General features: G+C 38.6%; 1 long non-coding RNA gene across 1 annotated transcript in view; it reads right to left on the minus strand.

The window, feature by feature from the left end:
* The window catches only part of LOC309807110, a 92,415-nt gene that overhangs the window by 22,603 nt on the left and 43,663 nt on the right, over positions 1-26,149 (minus strand). The window contains exon 2 of the long non-coding RNA XR_014294510.1: positions 5,533-5,659. This is a non-coding gene — a long non-coding RNA (uncharacterized lncRNA). The remainder of the gene's footprint in view (positions 1-5,532; positions 5,660-26,149) is intronic.

A 26,149-nucleotide genomic window follows, 5' to 3' on the forward strand; every position in this document is an offset into this window, starting at 1 on the left:
AGGGGAGAGGCCACAACAGTGAGAGGCATGCGTACCGCAAAAAAAAAATTCTCTCTGTGGCTCATTGTCTTTGGATGGATCAGCAAACATTTGTTTACCAAACATTAACTCTTTTTAACTTCCTGTGAATTACCTTACTTCCCCTTGAAATTTCAGACCCATACCTCCTTCTGATGCCGAAATTTGGCCTCTGTGCGCTGGTATGGAATCGAATTCGGGGGCAGAGTTTGGGTGAAGTAGAAAAGAATAGGTTTATTGTGTTGCCAGGCAAAGGGGGACACAGCAGGCTAATGCCCTCAAAACTGTGTGTCCCAACCTGGGGGGATTTGGTGAGGAGTTTTATAGCAATGGTTCAAGGTCAGGGTTGCTGATAAGGATTATGGTGTGTTCAGGGCCTGCAATCCTTTAAGCTGGCCTCAGGTGGTCTCCTGATGAGCTTCTATGCTTCTCAAGGTTATCAAACCGTGACCTTCTCTCTAGAATGAAGGATGCTTCATCAAGTAGTTAACATCTTCCATTTGTTGGGGGTTTTAGTTCTGTAGAAGAGCTCAGTTATTGGTATATGTTTCCCTTGAGGCAGAACCAGGATCTTGTCCCAAAGCTGCACTATTGTTTCTTGACAGTTCCTCCCTTGTCTCTGCAGCCCCTCCCTTCCCTGATTAGCAACTATTTGACCCTACCCTTTGGAATTCAGGGAAGGTTGTGGAGGCTGAAGCCTAGTCCCTGCAAACAAGAAATGGGGGACACAGAAAGACTTTAGTGCCCAGGAGCCCCACAGGGTCCTGCTCAGTTTCACTTCTCTTTAGTCAAGAATATATATATGTCACCTTGTCTTGCTGTCTTTGGAATTCTTCATACTTATGTGAATTCCCCATGTGCACATAATAATTTAATTGTCTCTTGTTAATCTGCCTTATGTCATTTTCATTGCCAGCCAAAGAGCTAATGTTACCCAAAAACCCGGGTTTGCCTCTTGGTGGGTGTCAAGCTGAAAGGCACAACAAAAACAAAGATTGGGAGAAGAAAGGATTTGTTACTTGCAGCAAGTAAAGAGAACACCGGGGGTCTTTCCCAAAGCAGTGTCTTCCTGAACAGCAAAATTGGGGAATTTTTAAGCTAAGGGTATATGCATATTCATGAAGGGGTTTGGGTGGTCCACAGAGTCCAAGCTTTAGTGGACTGAAGTCATGAGGGTCAGAAAAGGTCAATATCATCATTCCTTATGTTCCCAGTTGATCAGGCTAATCTTTACCATTGAAAGAGAACTGGGAGTCTTTACAATTATCTTTGTTATTGTTACTTCTTTTACCTGAAAACAGTCCTTTGATTCTGCATTATTTTGTTCCCTTAAGATCATTAATTACTGAGACCCTTTCAACGGCAAGCATCCTGGCCAGGCTTACATTGCAAAATGGCTTAGGCCAAAAATGACTCCTAGATATACATATTATTAAACTTTTGTTTTATTTTCTCCTGTTAATCAGTCTCACGTCAATTTAATTCTTAGACCAGCTAAAAGTGTTACCTGAAACACTTCTTTTGTTGAGCCAAAAGACACAACCAAGCCAAAGGGCAGGAGAAGGAAGGGTTTATTACTTGCAGCAAGTAAGGAGAACACCAGGGATTTTCCCAAAATGGTGGCTCCTTGAACAGCCAAATTGGGAAAGTTTTAAACTGTCAACTGAAAAAAAAAAAAAAGCACAAACTGAGAGTTGTGAGTTAAGTTTTATTTGGGGCAAAATGAGGACTATAGCCAAGGAAACAGCCTCTCAGATAGCTCTGAGGAACTGCTTGAAAGAGTTAGGGGGAAGGTCAGCATGTATGTGATTTTGGTGAAGGGGGACACATGGAATCAGGGACACATTTTGGCAGAAATTTGCTGCTAGTCACGAAATGGTGGCTGCTAGTCACAAGGAGCAGATGTCTCCATTAATGATTTTAGTGCTTTTCTAGATATGAGAAGATAAAAGAAACTGGGCTCATAAAATCTTCTGAAAATATCCAACTATCTGAAGGCCTGTTCTGCCGGGTTTTCCCAGAGCATAGACTGCCTCATTCCTGATCTCTGTCCTGAATTCCATTCAGGGTGTGTTGAAGGTTGTGAAACAAAATTTATATTTTATGGCAAGACAAGAGAAATTTAAACATAAATTCTTCTCTGCCCTTTGGTCTCCTCTCTCCCCACACTGTGCATTGTGCATCTGCATTATACATTGACCAAACCTCCCCCATAGGCGGGGACACTTGCTCAACCATAAAGAGCAACATTCTCCTAACATCAACAAGACAACTCCCTCCTTAAGAGATAACATTTCTTCTTGACCTTGTAAGGGGTTACATGACCAGCAGGATGGCACTTAGATCTGAATTATGTAAACGTTCAATAACATGTCATTTGATGTACAGCCCTCGGTCTCAAAAAAAACTTATACACCTCCCTGGGTTTCTAATGGGCAGAACAGTTTTCAGAGTTTTCTGAGATGCTCTTCCCAGGTTATAATCCTCAAATTTGGCTCAAAGAAAAATCTCCAGTTCTCTTTTAGATCAAGTGATTACTTTTTTGTCAAGGTCAGAGACTACAGTGGCTAGTGACTTCATTCTTATAGAACCAGATGGTAAGGGACCATTTTATTTCACAAGATCATTAATTACTGAGACCTGTTCAAGAGCAAGCATCATGACCAGGCTGAGATCACAAATGATTTAGGCTTAAAATGGCTTCTCTTATGTCAAAAAGTTATATTTGATTCTTTTTCTTTGGGGACCCCCGACTCCATTTGCCTACAGAAGGGCAGAGGAAAAGTTCTTCCTCTCTGACAGTCTTCATGACTGCCTGGAGAAACAATGATGGACTCAGGAGTTCTTCTCAGCCTCGATGTGCACAGAAATCTTTATGCCTATGGTAAAGGGGCATGGAAAGGAGAGGGTTCTCAATGTGTAGAAGTTCAGATGCTTTCAAAGGCAGGCAATGTACCCTGCACTATAATGCCTGTTGGGCAGGAAGAAAGTTTCCTGTACCCTTCTAGATTTTTCTGGTTAGTCTAGGAATTAAATTGACATGAGACAGATTAAGATTAACAGGAGAAAATCAAACAAAATTTAATAATATGTATACATGGAAGAGACCCAGGAGAACTCAGTAAATCTCCCAAATGGCTGAAATCCTCACCTTAAATACCACTTTCAACTAAAGACAAACATGTTGGGTGTAGTGGTTTGGGACTTCAAAGGGGAGGAAGGCAATTCTTCCCCGGACCTCATACATGAAGTCACCATACCTCAAGGGGAAATTCAGCTTGCACTGCAACTTCAACTAAAGAACAGTTCTTCGTGTAACACTGCCGGATACTGGAAGATACACAGGCCCCTCGGCCGACCGAAGGCATTCCTTCATTGAGGCCGTTCGCTAGTCGCAGAACACCCTGCTTTAAAAAGTTGATTCAGTTTAGGGCACAGTGGGTAGCTTGTGTCTCTTTTACTTGTTAGAAAACACACGTATTTAGGCTGCGTGTCAATCTACACATGGCGTCTATAGCGAAAAGCCTGGTTTTCCCATTTTGAAAGCTCCATTCTTGCAGCCGGAAAAAAACTGAAAAACACTGTTGTTGCCGTGTTTCTAGTCCCTGCAGGCATGGCTCTGAGAAAAAAAAGAGTTTTCTCGAAAGAAAGAGGGTGCTTCCAGGTCCTGGGTGGCAGCTCTTCCTGCCCTGCTCTAGAGCTAAGGGGAATCTCAACGGGGGCCCTAGCCTCACCGTAAGGTCTTGATTTGGCATCCAGAAGGGTAGGCGTGAAGCAGGTTCCCTGAGGCCTTAGTCGCAGTTCTGCATCCGTTTAACGGCAGTAAGTGTCTAGAGACTCGTGGCCCCGTCGCGTCAGCGCCAGTTTCAGGACAAGAACTCTGAGGACCCGCCGGCTCCCCTGGGCTTGCTGGGCCACACTCAGACCCGTAGGCCCTTCAGGGTGCCCCAGGGTAGGCCGAGGGAAGGGTAACACACTGCAGTCTACCTTGGGGGAGCTAGATGTTGATGTTCCAACTACCGGGTTTGTTTTTTTTTTGGCAAAAACCCCTAAATATCCTGTACCCTCCCTTACCTCTTCAGAACAGTCCCTCAGAGCTATCTGAGAGGCTGTCTCCTGACTTAAGTCCTCAGTATGTCCTCCAAATAAAACATAATTCTCAACTTTTAGGTTGTGCATTTTTTTTCAGTCAACATTTAATTGTATGGCTCATGTAGGTACTATGCCTAAATGTAATGGGATGAGCTGTAAATTATTAAAACTAGATAAATTCTGTCAGCTCTACCACTAGCTGAGATCAGGCTTTCTTCTCTGGATACTTCTGTCATAGACCTTGGCAGATATGGGGTCTGTGTTGGTCTTAAAATTCTTCTTAGAATTGTGGGGACTCATTCATTCTTTCAACAAATTTTACTGCTTATATTCTATGTGTCAGTTACAGTGCTGGGTCTTGAAATACAGAAGTCAACACACGAAAATACAAGGATAAAACACATTTTCTACCATATTAACTTTTTTCATTCATTAATTCATCCTTAAGTCATTCAACACGCATCTTCTTATTGAATACTGATGAGGGATCAAATGCTATGCTAAACACTGAGTATATAACTGCAAATGAGATGGATAGGCCCTGATTTTGATGTCACTACTATCTTTTGTCGTGCCATATAGTGGGACAGCTTCGTTATTCCCTTTACCGTAAGTTTTGGGTTTTTTGCGGTACACGGGCCTCTCACTGTTGTGGCCTCTCCCGTTGCGGAGCACAGGCTCTGGACGCGCAGGCTCAGCGGCCATGGCTCATGGGCCCAACCGCTCCGCGGTATGTGGGATCTTCCCAGACGGGGGCACGAACCCGTGTCCCCTGCATCGGCAGGCAGACTCTCAACCACTGCGCCACCAGGGAAGCCCTACCCTAAGTTTTTATCACAAATTGCTAATGAAAATAAAACTGTTAGTGGAGTTTCAACATGCATAGGTAAATGAGAACACAGAACTCCCCTTTCGCATGCCCCATTCTCCTCCTTCTAACTCCCTACGTGAACTCACTTTGTGCCAAGACCAAGAAGATGTGCCCCAATAAGAACCAAGCTGATTTCCTCACACTGACAGGGGCTATTGCTCACTTAGAAGACTTGATGCTTAAGTTTGATAAGCAACTAGAAGACCATGGAGACAACCTATAAAAATGATTTGTATTGGGAGAAAATACTAAAAAGGGTTAATGTGCTGTTCCACATGTCTAACCTCCTGGGATTAAACCACAGGCACCAAGGTCACCAAGGGTACTTGGCAACAATGAGCTAAAAATGAAAAAAAAAGCATCATACTGTTATTGTATTCATCTTCCCCCAAGGCACTCTCTGATAAACACCACAACCACTAAGGGAATTGAGAACAGCTTCCTTGTGGGGTAGGTTATATATGCATCTTTTTCCAAGAAGTTAAATCATATCCAGCTATCAGCACACCTTACTTAAGGTGATTGCAATGTATGAGATTAAATGTTCCTACCTGATTGGAAAACTTCTTGTCCTCAATTCATTGGCTATACTGGATTATTTTTCTTGGGTCAGACCTTCAGACTTCTACCAGAAATCGTTCCTTTGGGGAAACCAGGCCTTCCCAGAAACTCAGGAAACTGAAATGGAGACAGCAAGAGAGAAGGAAATTATTTGGACATATAGACCTCAATTGTTTGGTTTTAAGTAAACATCCCAGCAAACATCTTCTAAATGGTATAATAACTTTAGGGAAATTCACAGTTTATAAGTTTGTGTACTCATAAACTGAACATATTATGATAAGAGTACAGGTTGCATTTTGTGTCTTCAACTCAAGCAAAGACTTCAAAAAAGTCCCAGTTATCCTTTGTTCATTAAGACACAAAGAAAGGGCAAAAAGGGCAAGTTTCTAAGTCTTTTTCTTTAAAATTTACTTCCTTTCTTCAGTCTTCATCAAGATCTTCAGGAAATTAACTTTACTAAAGTTAATTAGTCATAAAATAAACATAGGAACCTGCAGAAGACTATTTCACAGAGACCTGTAATGTACAATATCCATTGCATACATGCACCATGAGCTTGTCTTTTCTAGCACTGGCATACACAAAACTCTGTGTGTGTGCACATGTGTGTCTTTTTTTTGTGATGGAGCCATAGGGAGAAAATAAATCTATTGGCTGCAATTCAGTGATGTAGAAAGATTTAAGGGTAAAGGAAAAGGCTACATCAAGTGAAGCAATAAAGTCATGAGGTTGTGCTTCCATAATAATAACAATAGCAGTCTTCTGTAACCAAGGGAGCAGGCTCCTCAAATTATAGTCACACCTGTTAGACCATCTGCCCATAAATTTCACACTATCATTAATGGAAAACAAATGGCACTGTCTCTCCTTCCCTTTATCCATTGGCCATTCTCATATAAATGATTTTTCTCTTCAAGGTCATGCTCTTTCCTATCTGTTTAAAAATATTAGGATTTAGGAGGGGTGATACATAATGTGCCATGCCTTGGTACTTGTACCAGTGATGGCTCTGTAAGGAGCACTGGATTGTTAGGAGGCTATAAATTGAATTCCCCTAGAAGCAGAACCTGAGGCAATAATTTGAATGCAAACTGTTCATGTGGGAGGTGCTTCCAGAAAACTCAGAAGTGGAGTGGGAATTGAGAATGGAGGCATGGAAGGAAACCAACAGAGGTGCATTACTGAATAAATTACTCCTGCAGGGAACTGCTGCCAGTACTTCAGGGGAGTTCTGTGAAACTCTATAGAACATGTCTCAGAGTTATCCCAAGAATTGGTGAGAAACTTGAAGTACTTATCTTCCAGTCCCCTCTGTCCTTGGTTGAAAGCTACACCCAGATACATTAACTCCTGTACATTTCTGGCCTGCCCTAAGGTGGATAATTGCAGGTGGTAGCATGAGTCTATCAGCATATACTGGAATGATGAGTGCTGGGGAGATATGAGTGGAGCAGTGAAACCATCTAATACAGTCGGGGCAGGAGATATTAATTATTGGCTTGCAAGTCCAAATGGGTAACCTTAAATTCCTGGGTTAATGGTTTTACTTTGAGGTATTTAAGCATGATGTATGAGTAAAAATTTCCTCTATTAAATCAAGTTGAAGATCCTAAGTCCCTAATCTTCTGGAAAACTGTGGGTATCTTTTTAACAGATTTTTGAAAAGTAACATGATTAAGATTTCAAACTGACCATCCATTCATTCATTCATTAACTCATTCAACAAGCATTTATTGAACACCTAAAGTATGCCATGGGTTAAACTAGGCACCAGTGTTACTGTTACTAAAATCATTATCGTGCCACCTAGAAGTCAATGTATTGTGACACTCAAATAAGAAAATCCATAGTTACTGTAAAAATTATTACAGAGTGATATAGAAACACACGGTAAGACCTTAATTCATTCTGTGGACAGTAGTATATGGGGGATATCAGTAGGGCTTCCTGTAGAAGGCAATTGAAATGGATATGTAACATGAAGGAAGGGTGAATTTTTGAGGAAAAGAGAAGATAAATTCATGTTTGCCAGAAAATGAATGGTTAAGGATCAGTCCAGAAAGGAGTTCCATTCATAATCAGTATAAGAAATGTCACTGGGGCCTCCCTGGTGGCGCGGTGGTTGAGAGTCCGCCTGCCGATGCTGGGGACACGGGTTCGTGCCCCGGTCCAGGAAGATCCCACATGCCGCGGAGCGGCTGGGCCCGTGAGCCATGGCCACTGAGCCTGCACGTCCGGAGCCTGTGCTCCACAACGGGAGAGGCCACAGCAGTGAGAAGCCCGCGTACCACAAAAAAAAAAAAAAAAAAAAGAAATGCTCACTGGAGTGTAAGAAAAGAAGACAATGGAGAGGGTGGTAGAAGCCAGACCATGAATGGTCCATGTATGTATACTAAGTGCTATGGTCTAGTCTTTGTGTTCCCCTCCAAATTTATACGTTGAAATCTTAATTTCCGGAGGTGATAGTAGTAGTAGGTGGGGCCTTTGGGAAATGATAAAGGTATTAGTGCTCTTATAAAAGAGACCCCACAGAGCTCCCTAAGCTCTTCTGCCATGTGAGGTTACAATGAGAAGTCTGTGACTCAGAAGAGGGCCCTCATCTGACCATACTGGCACCCTATTCTTGAACTTGCAGCCTCCAGAACTGTGAGAAAAAAATTCCTGCTGTTTATGAGCCACCCAACCTGCAGTATAATCTTACAGCAGCCCAAAAGGACAAAGAGAGTTGGGATGTGAGATTTTACTCCAAGAAAGATGGGAATCCATTGAAGGATTTTAACTGGTAACTTAGAAGAGAGAAAAGTTTCATAACACAATCAGGTATTTTTATAAGAAACATTTGTTTCATTTTCAGAACGATCACTCTGGAAATACTGTGACTAGATTTTTGGAGAAGGGTGATGGCAGTCCGGGATATAGAAAGATGAGTTAGTACTCCATTAACGTAAGTCAAACAAGAAAGTGGAGATAAAAAGTGTGAATTTGTGGCTGAGAGTTCTTTTCTTTTAGCACTTGAAAAATGTTATGTCAATGCTTCTGACTCCAGAGTTTTAGACAAGAAATATGCTGTCATTGGAATTGGTGTTTCTCAATAAGCAATGCATCGTTTCTTCCTGTCCACTTTCGAGATTTTTTTTGTCTCTACTTTTCAGAAGTTTAGTTATGACACGTCTTGGCAAGGATATCTTTGCGTTTTTCCTCTTTGGGTTTGTTCAGATTCTTGAATTTGTGTTTATGTCTTCTAAAAAATTGGGAACTTTTTAGCCATGATTTCTTTGAATACTTTCTCAGTCTTACTTGCTCTCTTTTTTCATTCTGGAACTTTGATGATATGAATGTTAGTGCTTTTGTTACTGTTCACAGGTTCTTGAGATCCTGTTCTTTCTCCCATCTTTACCCCTCAGTCTATTTTTCTCTGTACATTTGGTACATTGTATTGATCTCTTCTAAGTTCATGATTCTATGCTTTGTAATCTCCACTCTATTCTTTTTTTTTTTTTTTTTTTGCGGTACGCGGGCCTCTCACTGTTGTGGCCTCTCCCATTGCGGAGCACAGGCTCCGGACACGCAGGCTCAGCAGCCATGGCTCACAAGCCCAGCCGCTCCGCGGCATGTGGGATCCTCCCGGACCGGGGCACGAACCCGTGTCCCCTGCATCCGCAGGCAGACTCTCAACCACAGCGCCACCAGGGAAGCCCTCCACTCTATTCTTGAGCAATGTTTTTTGATTGTTGTATTTTTCAGTTCTACTGTTCTCATTTGTTTTTATTGTTATAGCTTCTAGTTCTTTGTTTACATTTCTATTTTTCCCATTTCTGTCAAGGAACACATAATTGCTAATTGAAGCATTTATGTGACAGCTTATTTAAAATCCTTGTCTGATCATTTCAATGGATGTTTTATCTCAGTGTTGGTGTATGTTTATTGTCTTTTCTCATTTATTCTGTGATTTCCTGGTTCTTGGTGTCATGAGTATTTTTCCATTGTATTCTAAACATTGTGAGTTATTATATGACTCTGTAACTCATTTAGTTTTATTATTACTTTTTAGAAGGAAGTCATCCTATTTGAGGCGTAGTATGAGGACTGGGGGGTTACGTACAGATTTCCATTGGGCCCTACTGACAATACCCCAGCAAAAGTGGGCACTTACATTGTCTCACTGCAGACAGGTCAAGTAGAAGTTCAGCTATCCTACTGGCCCTTCTGACCCCTTCCCCCCAAAAGTGGGAGCATTAATATCATTGTGTTGCCTTTTAGTAGGAGTGGAAGTTCATCTCCCCAGTAGATTTCTTGACACAGGGGAGGGGAGAAGTGAAGTGTTTGCTGTCCTTCCTCCCACTTCATTCCTTCTTGTTGATGCCGGGTGTGGGTAGAGGGTCAGCTCCCTGCTGGCCCCACTGACGCCAGGGTAAGAGGAAGAGAACTGACGACTCGCCCTGCTCGTGCCGTCTCGTTCTGTCTTGTTGCCTCAGGGTGGTTCTGGGGATTCAGCACCCCAGTGGGTCTCACTGACACCATGTGTCGGGGGTTAGTGGGGTGCCTACTCCCGCCAACCTGTAACATCCTATTCTTATTGATGTCCGGGAGAGATGGACGCTAAGTCCCACCATTGGACCCCACGACTGTGTGAGGGCAGCCCAGTGTTAACAAGCCTGTCAGGCACCACTTTTTTTTTTTTTTTTAAATAAGTAAATTTATTTATTTATTTGGCTGTGTTGGGTCTTCATTTCTGTGCAAGGGCTTTCTCTAGTTGCGGCGAGCGGGTGCCACTCTTCATCGTGGTGTGCGGGCCTCTCACTGTTGCGGCCTCTCTTGTTGCGAAGCGCAGGCTCAGTAGCTGTGGCTCACGGGCCCAGCTGCTCCACGGCATGTGGGATCTTCCCAGACCAGGGCTCGAACCTGTGTCCTCTGCTTTGGCATGCAGATTCTCAACCACTGCGCCACCAGGGAAGCCCAGGCACCACCTTTTAAAGTCTGTTTGCTAATGGAAAGGGGTGGAGGCTCAGCTCACCACTGGACCACACTGAAACAACCCTGGTGGGGAATCAGAGCGCTGGCTCTTCTGGAGGGCAGGAGTGGGGTGGTGTGGAAGATCAAATCCTACCTTGGCCCAACTGAAACGACAGGACATAGGGGATGGGTGCAATATTCCACTGGCACTTGGCTCGAGTAGTGTGTATATTCCACTGGCACTTGGCTCGAGTAGTGTGTATATTATTGCCCAAATGGTCTTCTGTCTTTAGCAACCCCTTTCCTCATACTTTGGCTAGGGGGAACAGGGTTTTGTGTTTTTTTCTGAAGCTTTTTTGTCTGTTGTTCTGTTGGTGGTTATTGATTGGGGGTGCCTGTAATACCCTCTCCAGGATGTATGGGAAGCAACAGGAAACACAGGGGACTCATCACCATGTTATTCCTCAAGTCCCGAAGTCCCTAGTTAAGTCTGCCTTCTCATTTCCACCTTTCAGCATCTTCCTATGTTTGTTTGTTGTTATGTTCAGGGCTTTAGTTTTAAGTGGGAGAACCTGGGAGAAATGGGCTATTTCATCTTCTTGGAAGCAGAGGTCTGGAGGCCTTTTGATGTTAAAAAGTACTGCTGACTGTAAATTAAAATTTGATGATATACACCTTGCCCTTTAAGAATTATTCTACTAGATGATGTGGCTTCCCAAAGTTGCTACAATTTGATTTTCATACTTCTAAAAGCCAAGTGTTTTGCTGGAGTTGAAATTTAAAGATAAGCAAGAGATGAGGCTAAGATGATCTATGTGGTAACAGATTAAAGTTGGAAACATCAATATACATTCATGTTTAGCTTAATATTGCTTCATATTACCTTAATACACATGGTTATGTAGAGAGATACTTATAGATATGTGCGTATACATGGGTAATGTGCACACATATTATCTCTTTGCTCTGTCATCTGAGAAGATCTAGAAGCAATGACATCCGAGCAGCAATTAGCACACCCCACACCCAGATCCTGCTGTCTAATACTGTTCTCCACTAAAAAGACCTAGTTATCTTTGAAGAAATAGCTGATTCTAGGACTAGGGCAGTAAATATACAAGATTTATATACAAGACCATCTCATAGTGTCAGAAAGTAAGGAAGTTCAAAAAAAAAAAATACAGGATGGGGATACCTCAGAGTGGCACAAGAGCCAACTGAAAAGAGTTCACAAGGGTCAGGACTAGAGCAATTTGAGGAACAAAGTAACTAAAGTAGAATTAGATTATAACCCAAAGTGTAAAATAAAAATCCATGAGTTCTTCTGATATAAATAAATAATTGGATACATAAATGCAGGAGAATAGATAAATCTCCAGTGCAAAGGAATTCCAAATAGTTTATGTAGTACTCCATCTTAAGCATAACTCCTTATTCCTTAGTTGTGGGCTGAGCATATTGACTTCCTTCCAAAAAAGTACAGTATGAAAAAGGGAAAACAGTCATCTTACGATGGAGAAACCTGAAAAACACTACCTCAGCCTGGTGATCAAAGTCCACCTCAGCATTCATAATGCATATTCATACTTTGTACACTTGATGTGATCTGACAAAATAACCCTTCTACTCTGTGGTCTTCCTCCCCAAAACACATAATCCCAATATTATCATGAAAAATGCATCAAACAAATTCTAGTAGTGGGCATCCTACAAAACCCTAACTACTCAAAATTGTCAAGGTCATCCAAGGAAAATCTGAGAAGCTATCAAACCCAAGAGGAGCCTAAGGAAACATGGCAACTAAATGTAATGTGATGTTTTGGATGAAATCCTGGAATAGAAAAAGGACATGAGGTAAAAACTAAGGAACTGGACTAATGTATGGACTATAGTAAATGATAATGTATCAATATTTGTTAACTGATTGTAACAATGTAACATACTAATGTAAGTGGATCATCATAGAGGGAAATGGGTCTAGTGTATATGGAAACACTTCATACTATCTTCTCCAGTTTTCTGTGAAATTAAAACACTTCTAAAAAATAAAGTCTATAAAAACGCTGTGTTTTCTTGTTTTATGATTATGTGCCTGTATTTCCTAATGAATATGTCAATTTGCTTTACCTTCCTTGATACTGATATTACAGAAAATACTAAGTAACTCTGAAAGAATTTGTAACTCCAGTTCAACAAGCAATAATTCTTGTATTAACTTTTTGGAAGAACCCACTGAATAAATCAAAGCAAATTGTCTTTAAAGGCTGAATTCCTTTTCAGTGTTTAATCTTTTATATGATTAATGCATACCACAAGCAAGATTCTGTTTCAAAGGGCAGAAAACATTGATTGTAGGCGATGTCTAAAGTACAGTGAAATATTAATGCATGATGCTATAACAACTTTAATGTATTTTATGTTTTCAAAGTGATGAATTGTTATTTCAGTCAATAAAGTATTCACTTTTATACATTTCCTACCCATCTTTTCCCAAGACACCCACAAGGAAATGATACTATCATCTGACATTAGGTTCATCAATTTAAATTGGAGTTTTTGGTAGCTGTGGTTGCCAATGGTACTGGAATGTGTGATACTTTTACAAATCCTCTCCATGGCAAAATCTGATCCTCACAAGGTAAATCACAGTAGGTGCCTAAAGCCAAATGACATATTGCTTTGTAGCTAGATTACCAAGCATTTTACTTAGAGGCACAATAGAATGTAAAAAAGGCCATTTCTCTTTCTGTCTTTTTCTGCTCAAAGGTCACTCACCATCTTACTTTTTATCAGACATTTCAGAAGTTTTCCATAAATTTAGACTATATAATGTCACTTAAAGTGAATGTAGCTCAACATTCTGTTTTAGTACAGCTAATCTCACATTATTTTAGTGGTGCTAAATATGTAAATCATCAGCAAATTTTTGTACTTAACTTTTTTTTTTTGGATGTGGACCACTTTTTAAAGTCTTTATTGAATTTGTTACAATACTGCTTCTGTTTTATGTTTTGGTTTCTTGGCTGTGAGGCATGTGGGACCATAGCTCCCCGACTAGGGATTGAACCCACACCCCCTGCATTGGAAGGTGAAGTCTTAACCACTGGACCGCCAGGGAAGTCCCTGTACTTAACTTTTAAAAATAATTAAAATAAGCTATTCAACACATTTTTCCTTAAAAAAAAAAGCAATTCTCCTTAGGCTGGCCCTGGGCACATATGTGACTTTGCCATTTTTTCCATGGACTATTTTCTTATCTGTTCTACTGTGGCACATTTGTTCTACCTTCGCAAAAAGAAGCATTTAAAAATTCCTCTACGCGTTCATGCATTCATACATTTATTAAATAAATCTATTGAACACCTACAGACGGCACAGAAAAAAAGGCAGAAAACTAATCTGGGTTGCATAGAAAGTAATGAACTCAGTTAAAATTTTTGGTGAAAATAGGTATTACTCAATCTACTGGAAATTACATTTCATTATGGGGACTCACAGACTCAAGGAAAACCAAGACCTAAATAATAATAAAGTAATAAAAGCACTAGCCATTTACTGAGTGCCTGCTTGTACCTGACTCTGAAACTCTAAAATCATTACGGATGTTCTGATGATTGTCTGATATAATTGTAATCTCCATTTTACAGATGAAAATAACAAGGTTCAGAGACATTAGGTTACTTGCCTAAAGTGAAGTGGCCCAGAAACTACAAAACTGGAAATTGAACCTTAGACTTCATAATGCCAAAGTCTGTGCTTTTAATCACAATGTGTGTGTGAGAGAGAGAGATAGAGATAGAGAGAGAGAGAGAGAAAGAGAGAGAATGTGTTTAATAGAGAACCTCTGAGAAATGGCAAGAAAACTGCCAGGTATCCATAAAACAATAATTTAGGAGCTTCTTACTATACAAGTAATTGTTAATCATATGGCTGAACTAAGGATCTCTCACTTTTGAACTAAGAAATCAAAAACTTCCAGAAGTTGAGTCTAAATTTTACACTTACATAAGATACTTCATACAGAATGCTAAAGTATAATAACTAAAGAGCTCTGAAAATACTGGAAGCATTCATATAAGTATGATTTCATAATGTGGATATAGAGGATTTAAGAAATTGGCAGATGCAACTGCAGACTCATTTGTTATCATTTCTGTGAAGGGCAAGATAAATGAATAAAATGAGAAAAATGTAAAAAGAATGGCTAGCAATTTTAGGTAGTTTGCTGAATCTCCATACTAGGAAAGACTAAGCAAAAAAAAAAATTCTCGAAATATTATTTTGAAAGCACCTACAAGTGTATATGGTCTTTTTACACCAAATAACTTGGAATTATGAACTGTCAAATAAGTCTAATCTTCTCTGATGATAAAATTGCTGACTTTATTTGAAACTATGGAATGAAAAATGAGGTAATAATCAGAAATTCTTAAGAAAAGGAGTAGAAAAAACAAAATTATAAGAGTTACGTTAAAAAATATTTTGAAACACACATAAAATCCCCATTACTGGTACAGAGCTTTTAAAACTTTATTTTGGTTTTAAGTTTTAATAAATATTTATATGTTTACATAATTACTGTCATAAGGAAGACACAATTGTAGGTCAACTTTCTTCATTCTTTCTTTATTAAGCATTATTCTATTTTGCTCCATCATCTTGTAATTATAATAGAGTAACTGTGTAACTTTCTACTAAGTGGATATTTCCTAAACTGTTTTCCTACTGTTAACAATTAAAGGTGTTTCCAATTTTTTGTTATTACAAATGACATGACAATGAGCATCTTTATATAATAATTTTCTGGATTATAAATTATTTATTGGCATAAGCTTCCAGAATTAGAATTAATGTGTAAAAAGCTATTAACATTTTTATCTTGCTAGACATTGCCAAATTACTTGTCAAAAGATGGAACCAAATTATATTGCAAAAATCTTTGCAAACGGAAGACATTATATATAATTTTTGATTTTGCTAAATTAATAAGTTGGAAACCTATGTTCCATTTCTTTGAATTCTTTGATAACAGAGTGCTGCTGGAGGCTGGGAGGGCAGCCATGTCCATGAAGGCTCCCCAGAGTTGGAGCAGGGAAGTGGAAAAAGGTCAAAAAAAAATACTAATTGTATTTTCCCTCCATTGTTATCTCTCACTCTCTTCTGCCTCTGTGTAACTTATATCCAGGTAGCTGGAGAAAAATCATGTGGCAGGGCAAATTGGTATTCCAATAAATTAATAATCACCAGCTTCAAATGGATTTTCAAGACTGGAAATATTGCTCTGACTTACAGTAAGCTCTTTCTATTTCTCCTTAAGGACTATTTTCTTAGAAGCTTTACTTAACCTCCATCCTCTCTACTTCCTTCACTCTGAGCTGGTGAGGTGCTTCATAGCTCATTAAGAACACAGAAGTCAGTAAATAGTCCACTGCCAAATCCATTAATTCATTAGCATTTGCGTTGACCTTTGTATTCCCTTTTACTACAGGAGTGAAAGTTAAAGGGCCGTGTGCACTACAGAGAGCATTTCATTCTCCCTCATCTTCTCAAGTACTTCACAGCCCTGCATCTTCTACAGCCCATCTACTCCTTAGGAAGGATTCTTGCCAAAGTTCAACCTCATTCTAGACTAGTAACTCCACCTTAAAATTTTAAAAACTATACGTGTAACATGAAAGCCTCCCTCCTCCCCTAATCCCTGCATATCTTCTTTAGCCAATTCATGTCTGAACTTTTCAAAATTGTTATCTTCATATATTGTTTCCATTTCCTCACGTCCCATTTACTCTATAATTTCCATCCATCTGACGTCTCTCACCGTAATCTCACTGCCCACTGTCCTGAAATTTTACTTATGAAGGTCACCAGCGATCCCCATGTCAGTATAGCCAATGAATAGTTTTTGTCCTATTTCTAGGCTCTTTCCTTCTTTAAAAAAGAAGAAGAATAAGAAACACAAAAACCACTTTTTTCTTCTATGCTTTTACACTCTCATCATCTTCTGTCTTGGTATATTTTATTGGCTTTCTGTGTTTCATCTGATTTCTAACATTCTATTAGTTTCCTTTATCTCCAGTGGAATAAACCAGTATATGAAGGATTATTCTCAACAGGTAGTTCTCATGATAACGGTTCTAGTAGCAGCAGTCAACACTCTGTGACGCTTATCACGTGCCAGACACTATCCTAAGACACCGTTTAAATACATATATATAGACACACACACACACACACACACACACACACATATATGAGGGTTTCCTCATAGGCCTATGAAATAAGCCTATTATTATACCCATGTTACAAATGAGAAAACTGAGGCAATGAGAGGCCAAGGTCACAGGATCAGTACTTGGTGAAGCCCCGCCTGAGTTAATGCTGGAACTTTAGAGTAGACAAGTTCATAATGTCTCACAGATTGGCCTTAAATGTGAGCAACATTTAATTAATGACTTGTGAAGTATCAGAAAATAATGGAACATTTTAAATTGATTGGGAACTACTAAGTCATGTATCAGTAACTAAGAAGGACTCTTATTGAATGAAATTATTTTTCATTATTCTTTTGAAAGGAGAATATTCTTGTGTTAGTGTTTCAGTTTTTTTTCATTCACATATTTATTCATTTATTAGACACACATTTCCTACACACCTTCTATGTGCCAGTGTCTGCTGCAAGCCTTGGAAGATTCAGCGGTGAGCAAAAAAATTACAAAGTCCTTGCTCTTAAGCAAATGTCCAGTGGTGGAGGAAGACAGAGTAAACATGTAAATAAATTTTGTACAGAGACAGAAATACGACTGGACAATGGGACGGAGAGGCAGTGAGGAGGCAGGTCTCTTTGGTCAAGATAGTAGTGGTGGCGTTTGAACCGAGACCTTAATGATCAGAGGGAAATTGGTCTGGGTAGAAGGATTAGCCAATCTAAAGCCGGGAGAGCAAGAAGTAGAGCTTGTTGCATCTGAGGGACTGAAAAAGACAACTGTGCCTCGAACGCCATGAAGGTCAGGGAAAGATGTAGTAAGTGACCAGAGCCCATGGTCCCTGTGAGCCTGGCTAAGTAGCTGAAAATTTAATCTCTTTACAATAGACAGCCTTTAGAGGTCAGAAGCAGTGCGATAATAGCATCTGATTTGTGCTTTTTGAAAGACTACTTTGACTGCTGAGTGTCCTACAAAAGCAAAACACTTGTGTCTCTATGAAGTGCAGATAGTAAATTTTAAAAAGCCCAATGAGCTCATAAGCAGTTGGTTTACTAAGTGTAATCATTTATCTTAACTAGACTTCATTAATATAAGCTTGGTGACCTTGAGGCCCTGGGACATATTAGATTAGGGAAACCCAACTATTTTCAAATAGTGTGATTTGAAAAATTCTCGAAATTGTTCGGGTTCAGGAAGATTATTTTATTGCTGGGCCTGGATGGGAAGTTTAGAATAAGAAAAGAAAGTATGATGGCTGGCTTCCATCTATTCTCCCTTTCTGTGGGAGAAATATTGATGGGGTGACTACTTTGCTGTTGACCCAATGCTTAAATTTCAGAGCTAGTTCAATCCAGTAAATATTTGCTGAACAACTATTATATGTTAGGCACCTAGCTGAAACTGGGAATATAAAGAGAATAATTAATAATAAAAGCAGGTATTACTAACAAGAGACAGGCACTGTGCTAATGCTTAACATGCACCATCTCAAGTTACATTAATTTACACACTAACCATATGGGGTAGATGCATTTATTATACCATTTTCCGGGTGAGAAATCTAATCCCTTTAAGGATTAAGTTACTTCTCCAAGGTTACACAGCTAGTTAGGGGCATAGGCAGGATTTGAACGCAGGTCTGGTATCAGCACCAATTCTCTTAGCCATTATGCTCTATAAGGACCTTACTTGAGAAGTTCAGGATTATACATATATGGGTACAACCAACCCTAAGACCATCTGGCAAAACTGGCTGCTTGAGAAGTCCTGGATTTATGTAAGATGCTCTTGGAATGGAGAAGATCGTGAAGGAGGGTCCCCAAAACACACTCTCTATACTAAGGGGCAACAGAAGAGAAAAAGAATTAGCCTACAGCAGTATGATATTGAGGACGAAGAAACAGTGTTTTTCTCTTTTGTGAATAGTTATTAAATTATTTCTACTTCAAAATATCAGAAAGAAATCACAGTACTATGGACAGTTTGCAGAGCCACCCTATCTTAGCGTGAATCCTGGCAGGTGTAGAGTTCATAGTATGACCCTGGCACCTAAGTGTAGTTAAGTAAGCTTTCATTTTTCTTTAGCCTTAAAGCAAAGTAGCTTTCTGATAGGTATAATTTAGGAAAGTCTTCAAAGAAAATATTTAAAGTCCACTATCTCAGAGAAAAGCAATTTTGCAAAAGATCTATCAGCAAAAGCAAGGCCAAACACACCAATTATTTAGTGAGACTTATATGGTTATACCATTGCTCATGTTGTTTCTTTATGCATTTACCTGGAAGAAGGCTTTTAATGTTCAACAATTCTCAAAGAGATAAAGACCCACACTGATGTGTCAGAAAGAGCTTTGCCCTGGAATTAGATCAATTTAGGCTTGGCTACTTACTAGAATTAGGTAACATTCTTAATCTTTCTGAACCTGTTTCCTATCTGCAAATAGGGATAACACTATCTATTACAGAGGGATGTGGTTAAATTAAATGACACATGTAAATGAAATATATCCTTCCAGACTGAGAACATACCTAGTAAATGTTAAGTGATCTGCAAATATTCTGCTTTCTTGAAATGGATGAAACCTGTTATCATGTTCTTAACCAATGGTCTAAATATCAAGACAATATTTAGTTAAAAGTTATATTTGTTCTTTCACTGTCCATCTGCATTTTAACATATTCTAACATATTCTCCTTGATCAATTGTGTCAATATTAGTAACATTTGTCATTTAAGCTATTACTGTTCATATGTTTAAAATATTTCAATGAGATATAAGTCATTACTCAAAGGGATGCCTAGCTGGCTTTGTCAAAGATTTACTTTAAGTAAAAATGAAAGACGCATTTTTCATTTTCACCAAGTTTTACTGAACAGTGTATTCATTAACTGTATGAACTTTGTGGCCAACCCAATACAGTAGCCAAGACATGGAAACAACCTCAGTGATTTTTGTGGATGAATGGATGAAGAAAATGGGGTGCATACAACCTACTATTATTCAGCCGTGATAAAGAAGGAAATCTGGCTATTTGTGACCACATGGGTGGATTTGGGGGGCATTATGCTAAATGAAATGTCAGACAGAGAAAGAGAAATACTTTAGGATCTCATATGTGAAATCTAAAATACTGAACTCATGATAGAAAGAATGGAATGATGGTTGCCAGAGCTGGGGGTTGGAGGTGAGGAAAATGAGTGAAGATGATCAAAAGATAAAAACTTCTAGTTATAAGATAAGTGAGTAATCGTGATGTCATGTACAGCTTGGTCGCTACAGTTAACAATACCGTATTTTATGTTTGAAAGTTGCTAAGAGAGTAGATCTTGAAAGTTCTCATCACAAAAATAAAATTTGTAATTATGTGAATTAAGGTTAACTAAACTTATTGTGGTAGTCATTTCACACTATATATATATATATATCAATCATCACATTGTACACCTTGGACAGATACAATATTATATATCAATTCAATCTCAATAAAACTGGAAAAATCTCATTTATAGTTTAGCATAAATATATCAAATGGGTTTCTTGACAAGATTAATAATAACTATAGATAAAAGGAAATAAGATATTGTTGTTGCTGTTGTTTGCTTTCCCAGAGTGCAAAACACTAAAAAGGGGGGAGGTGAGTATGGGCTTGCAAATGCTGCTTCATGGGCCCTAATGCTATGATACAGACATTTAGTCCAGATCTGAAAGAGAACTTGAGTCATTTCAACAAATCTGCAAAACAGTCATGTTCAAACATGAAGAGATATCAGTAAGTTCTTTTTCACACTGCAAGAAATCTGCCTTCAGCTTTCAGCAAAACCCCAGTTTTTGGGTTATGAGGGTAACAGTTCTTAAGCAAGCAGCACAATCCTTCCACCAGTGCTTTCTCCCTATGATGAATAAGTTTTCAGTCTCCCCACCAGTGCTCATCCCTTCTCCCCTTAATGTCTTGGCCAAAATTCAACCATCAGCCCAGAAAACTCCTTCCCAGTTTCATTGCCTGTAAGTGACCACGTTATTTCAATCACCTTGGCACATTTATATTACCTACTTCCTAAGGTAGGTATTATATATATGAGATTTTAAATAAACGAATGCCTGTAAAGTACTTAATGCTCAACTCCTAGAACAATATGAATATTCCGTAACTGCTGACCAGCATTATTATTATATCATTTACATTAAAACTAACCTGTACTTTCCTTCACACACCCATGTTCTTTGTCCCCAACTGGGGTAAAGGAAATAAATGAACATTTATTGATTATCTACAGTGAGAGTATAGAATGCAGTGTAGGCTATAGAATTAGTGGTGTTCAAGACTGAAACTGACCTGGATTTGAATTCCAGACCTCTCACTTACTTAGACTTTACGACGCCTCAGTTCCCTTACTGATAATTAGAGATAATAGACATTTCAGGGACCACGGTAAGGATTAAAAATATTATAATGTTTGGATCCAGAAAGGGCATTCATTACCTCATTTAATGTAAACTCTTAGATAATCTGATTGAGTTTTGACAATCTGATAACGGCTCTGCATCCTTTTGCTATTTGCTAACTATTCATAGCATTTTGCATATAATTCCAGGGCTTTGCTAATATGAAAATCAATCAAAGGCTTTAGTTGGCACAAAGAACTCAGAGAAATTGTTATGGGGCAAGAATTAGAATTCTTCTTGAAATACAGACTATCATCCTGGAGAAGAAAGAACAACATTTTAATGGGGTCAAATTTGGGTCAAAACTATGCACTTCCATAATGGTGTTTCTACCAGGTCTTGATTTGACTGGGATTGAAATTTCTGACATTACTGTCCCCAACACAGACTTGAAAACCTGGCAGACAATCAAGTGCAACCTACAGTTAAAGGTCGCTCATCTAAAAAAAAAAATGGGTATGTTACTACCATTCTGACAAGAGCATTATGAAGATTAAGAAAAAGCACAAATAAACTCTCCTAACACCTGACAGCCAAGTAATACATCTTTCAGCTCTTTCAATTCTTTTTCCTTCTTACCTGCCTTATTTCCTTCCTTGCTCTGAGTTCTCACTGTGTTTCATGTCCCACAATGCTGAAGTCATTGTAATGCTTTTACTCAGAAATCTCATTTAACATTTAGCATAGTAAATAAGAAAGCCTAAGAAGTGATTGAGGTAAACTGCCATTATTACATCATTCTGATAACCTGATTTGTCCAGAAATGTAACTATGTGATTCTCCTTTACTTCTAGTTGCTCACCATTCATGGGCACAAATTGAGTGTATATCAGATATATTAAATTCCTGCAAAATTCTCTGTGGTGTGATTTGGGGTTCTATTTGTGTACCACAGCTTTCCTAAAACTAAACTATTATCATTTCTACTCCTCTTCTGTCTGTACATCCTCAAGACATAATTTCTAATTAATAGTTATACTAATTGGCATTATAGTCATTCTTTTTTGCTTTTTCTCTGATTATAAGTATCTTCTGATGCTTAAGTCAATCAAATGGGTTCTCTACATATGAGGAAGTTCAAAGAGGAAAGTAGGAGGAGTAGGGTAAGAAGACATTCACACATAGAATTAGTGGAAGCCTTAGCAGTAACAAAACTAGTGAAATTAGAGCTAATTAATTAGCAGCCAGGAAAATTTCATTATGTGTTGTCATTAACTGGTCAACTAGGGTAACTAGGCTTACAAACAATAGAAAGCAAAGAATGGAAAATCTGTTGTTTCTGCCAGCTTCTCCTGCTTGTTATAAGTGTAATTTTCTCCTAGTTTATGAAACAATAACAGTTTGGTATTAGAATTTAAATGCCATCAGTATAAGATATGGAGATATGTGAAGCCTACTACACTTGCTTCGTAAACTAGTAGTATAGCATCATAAATTCCACAGTAGAATGATTTAGTTGAAAGATAAAATTCATGCGGAGTACACTATTTGTTTAAACTTCAAAAGAATCAAAAAGGATTGCTATATCTTGGCACACTCTTCTTTGTAGAATATGTTAGAGCCAGCCTTTTTTTGATTAAGAGCTACTGTTCTGTAGAGAACACTTTTTTCATATTCATAATCATCAGGTAAATCAAGGATCTGACTTCCTTAGAATCAGTAAGTGTTTTTTTCCTCACTTCTTAACAAAGAACAGAACAGCTGATAAGAAAACTAAAATACCTCTTTTTATTGATGTATAAATGATTTACGATATTATATTAGTTTCAGGTGTACAACATAGTGATTCAATATTTTTATAGATTATACTACATTTAATTATTATAAAATGATGGCTATATTTCCCTGTGCTGAACAATAAAATCCCTCTTTTGTTAAAAAAAATAGCAAATGATGGAATGTTAGAAAATTAATTTATTTCCCATGAATAATGATCAATAACTATGGGACACTGGCCCATGTAAATTAAGAGGCTTCTTTTTCCATGTGATTCTGAATACAAAATGTATCCATATTCAGGAATCGTTTTCAAAGTGAATTTTTTTTGGTACCTTAATAATCATAATGGGTAGTAAGATCAATTTGTTTTAACACTTATGTAGATAAGTGTTGAATATAAAATGATAAAACGTAGGGTCTTTTCACTTTTTAATTTTAACTCTGTATATGAGACAAAGAAAACGAACTGCTTTCTATCATACTGTAGTTTTTGCTCAACTACTACGACCAAAATCCTTGAAAGAGAGAATTACCTGTTTGTGTCCTTTCAGAACAACCCCCTTGCATACCAGGGCCATAAAAAAACAATAGCCTTGGGCTTCCCTGGTGGCACAGTGGTTGACAGTCCGCCTGCCGATGCAGGGGACGCGGGTTCGTGCCCCGGTCCGGGAAGATCCCACATGCCGCGGAGCGGCTGGGCCCGTGAGCCATGGCCGCTGAGCCTGCGCGTCCGGAGCCTGTGCTCCGCAACGGGAGAGGCCACAACAGTGAGAGGCCCGCGTACCACAAAAAAAAAAAACAAACAAAAAACAATAGCCTTGAGAGACCGTTCAAGGAAATCATTGTTATTGATTCATCCCTCAAATAGGACCCAATTGAGCAACAAAATGATGCTGAAGTTTATCGTTTCTTCTCAGTGAATTTATAACTCTGGAAGATTTAAATGTCTTTTCCCAGATGACAGAGGTGGCTTCTATACACATACACAACGGACACATACACACAAATAACATCCTCATATCCATTTTACATCTGTAATTCCACTCTGAATTCTCCCTGCCATTAACCAACTCAAATGCCACATTATTCAACTCCTTTCCCTTGCTGGTTGGATTGGGTTCAGGAAACAGGGAGTAATTTTAATGTCCTCTTTAGTAAACCTACACCCTATTCATGAACTAAGAGGAAGTAGTTTTGGTTTCTATTTTCTGATATCTTGAGCCTTTCGTATGGTTGCATCTCTCCAACTATATAGCTTGCAGAATTAGTATTATGACTAGAGATGCAGAAAAGTTTTGATGCCTAAAAATGTCTTCTCATCTACTAACTGATGGTTGGCACTCAACTCTCATCCCTTTATCTCGGAATCTCATCCCTTTAGCTTAAATCTTTTTTTCCCATTAAAATTCCAATACTGGTTGTGCTTTAAGATCGTAGTCATTTTTACCTCAGCCTGAATGATCCAAAAGCAAGTTTTGATGATGTGCAAGAGGGAAGAGAACTTGAGGGCATAAGTGTTCTGCAGAGGGTATCAGGGAATAGAGAAGACAGAGCAATAAATAGACTCACAGGGGAAACTCAGAAAGTGGAGCTTGATGAAACAAGCAAACATCACGGTTTTGCTAAGGTCTATTCTAATTAGTTGTTATTCGTGTGTAAAAGTTTGCCTAAAAAGCAGAACCTATGAGTGATTTGTGCCCCTGCATATTACGGATGTATAATATAATTCAAACAGTGCAAGGAACACACAGATTACCACATGGCCTCAGCCATGCTCCATTTTGTAGTCTGCCCACTTTGAGCATCAGAAAATGGATTGTAGAAATCTGGTTCATCTTATTTTAAACTTCTCATTCCCCAAATTTGAAATAGTATTTATGTAAAAACTAGGCTCTTTATAAAGATCGCAAAAACACTATAAAGTATTCATTGAAAAGAACCTAACATTTACTACTGTAGTACATTATGTACAATTTATTGACTATTTCTACTGAATATACATTTATGTATTACATAATCTAACATTTATATTAAGTATAACTATAATATGATTCTTGTGTCAACCTTGACAAAGCTGGTGAAATCCTTTGCTACAAAAATGTCTCTGCCTTCTATTTTTGTTTCAGTATTAGTTTCCACATTTGCCAGCAAGATACTTTTCATCCTACTAACATAATAGGCCACTTAGTTGAATACTGGATAAAATACAAATTGCAGAGAATTCTCCATTTTTGTTTATAATTTTAAAAATTTCAACTAAAAGTGCAAAGCTTTTATCAGTTTCTGTAGCTTGCTCTCTTCCTAAACCTACTTGCTTCTTCCATCAATATTTAAGTTTCTGGTTTTAAATAACTGTGACTCTCCTTTAATGTGTTCTCTGTTAAAGGCTTTCTCTCCCTTTAGAATTGTTAGTAGGAGAAGTGGTATTTTTGTGGGAGGAAAACTGCATCTTCTCTACTACTCAGCTGTCAGGACTATAGAGCTACATCCTCAGTTGTATAATCAAAAACCTGGCCTGGCATCAACTAGTGAGATTAAAAACCACTTCTTCAATTCCTTGCAATTAAAATATTTACATCAACTTCTCTTGGTTTTGACAATAGCATATAGAACCCAGTGTGGGTGTGGCTCATGATTCTGCTTCTCTGACTCATGATCTTAGACTTCTTGCTTCCAACTTCCTAATGAATGTGCCCTTTAGCAATGGCTGGGGGCCAGGTTTGTTTACTGCTACTCCTTTCCAACAGTTCAAGGCCATGAGGCATCTCTTGAATGTATTTCTTTGCTACAAAGTATTTCTCTCCCCTGCCCTCACCCCACTCTCAGGTTCTGTTGCTTATTTAAGATTTGCATCTGTAAAGAGTCCTTTGGGTTTGTTTCCTTGGTGGACTGGCTGTCTTCCAAGATTTTGTTGTTAATATCGTCTGACATTTTAAAGATGACCTTTCGGTGTTGTTATAAAACTTCTCAAGGAAAGGAAAACAGAAGTGCTCATCTAACCGTCTTCTAAAGACTATGCAAAAAAGCCAGTTGTTTTAAAACATTATGGCTGGTGATATAAATGCCTGCAGCATATTATATCTACACCTGCATGTTTTTAACTTCCAGAAACTAAAAATCACCTCTGCAACATGCAATCAGCCATGAAGAAAGAAAGAAACAAACAAAAACCCAGTATTGAAATTTTTCTGCCTGATACTTGAATGTATTGGTGAACAAGCCTGCTACTTCTAGTATTTACATAAAGACAGTAGTCAAATAACCAATGCAGTAAAACAAACAATTCTG

The sequence above is a fragment of the Mesoplodon mirus genome (genome assembly GCF_964341445.2).
Source record: "Mesoplodon mirus genome assembly, chromosome: 7".
NCBI lineage: Eukaryota > Metazoa > Chordata > Mammalia > Artiodactyla > Ziphiidae > Mesoplodon > Mesoplodon mirus.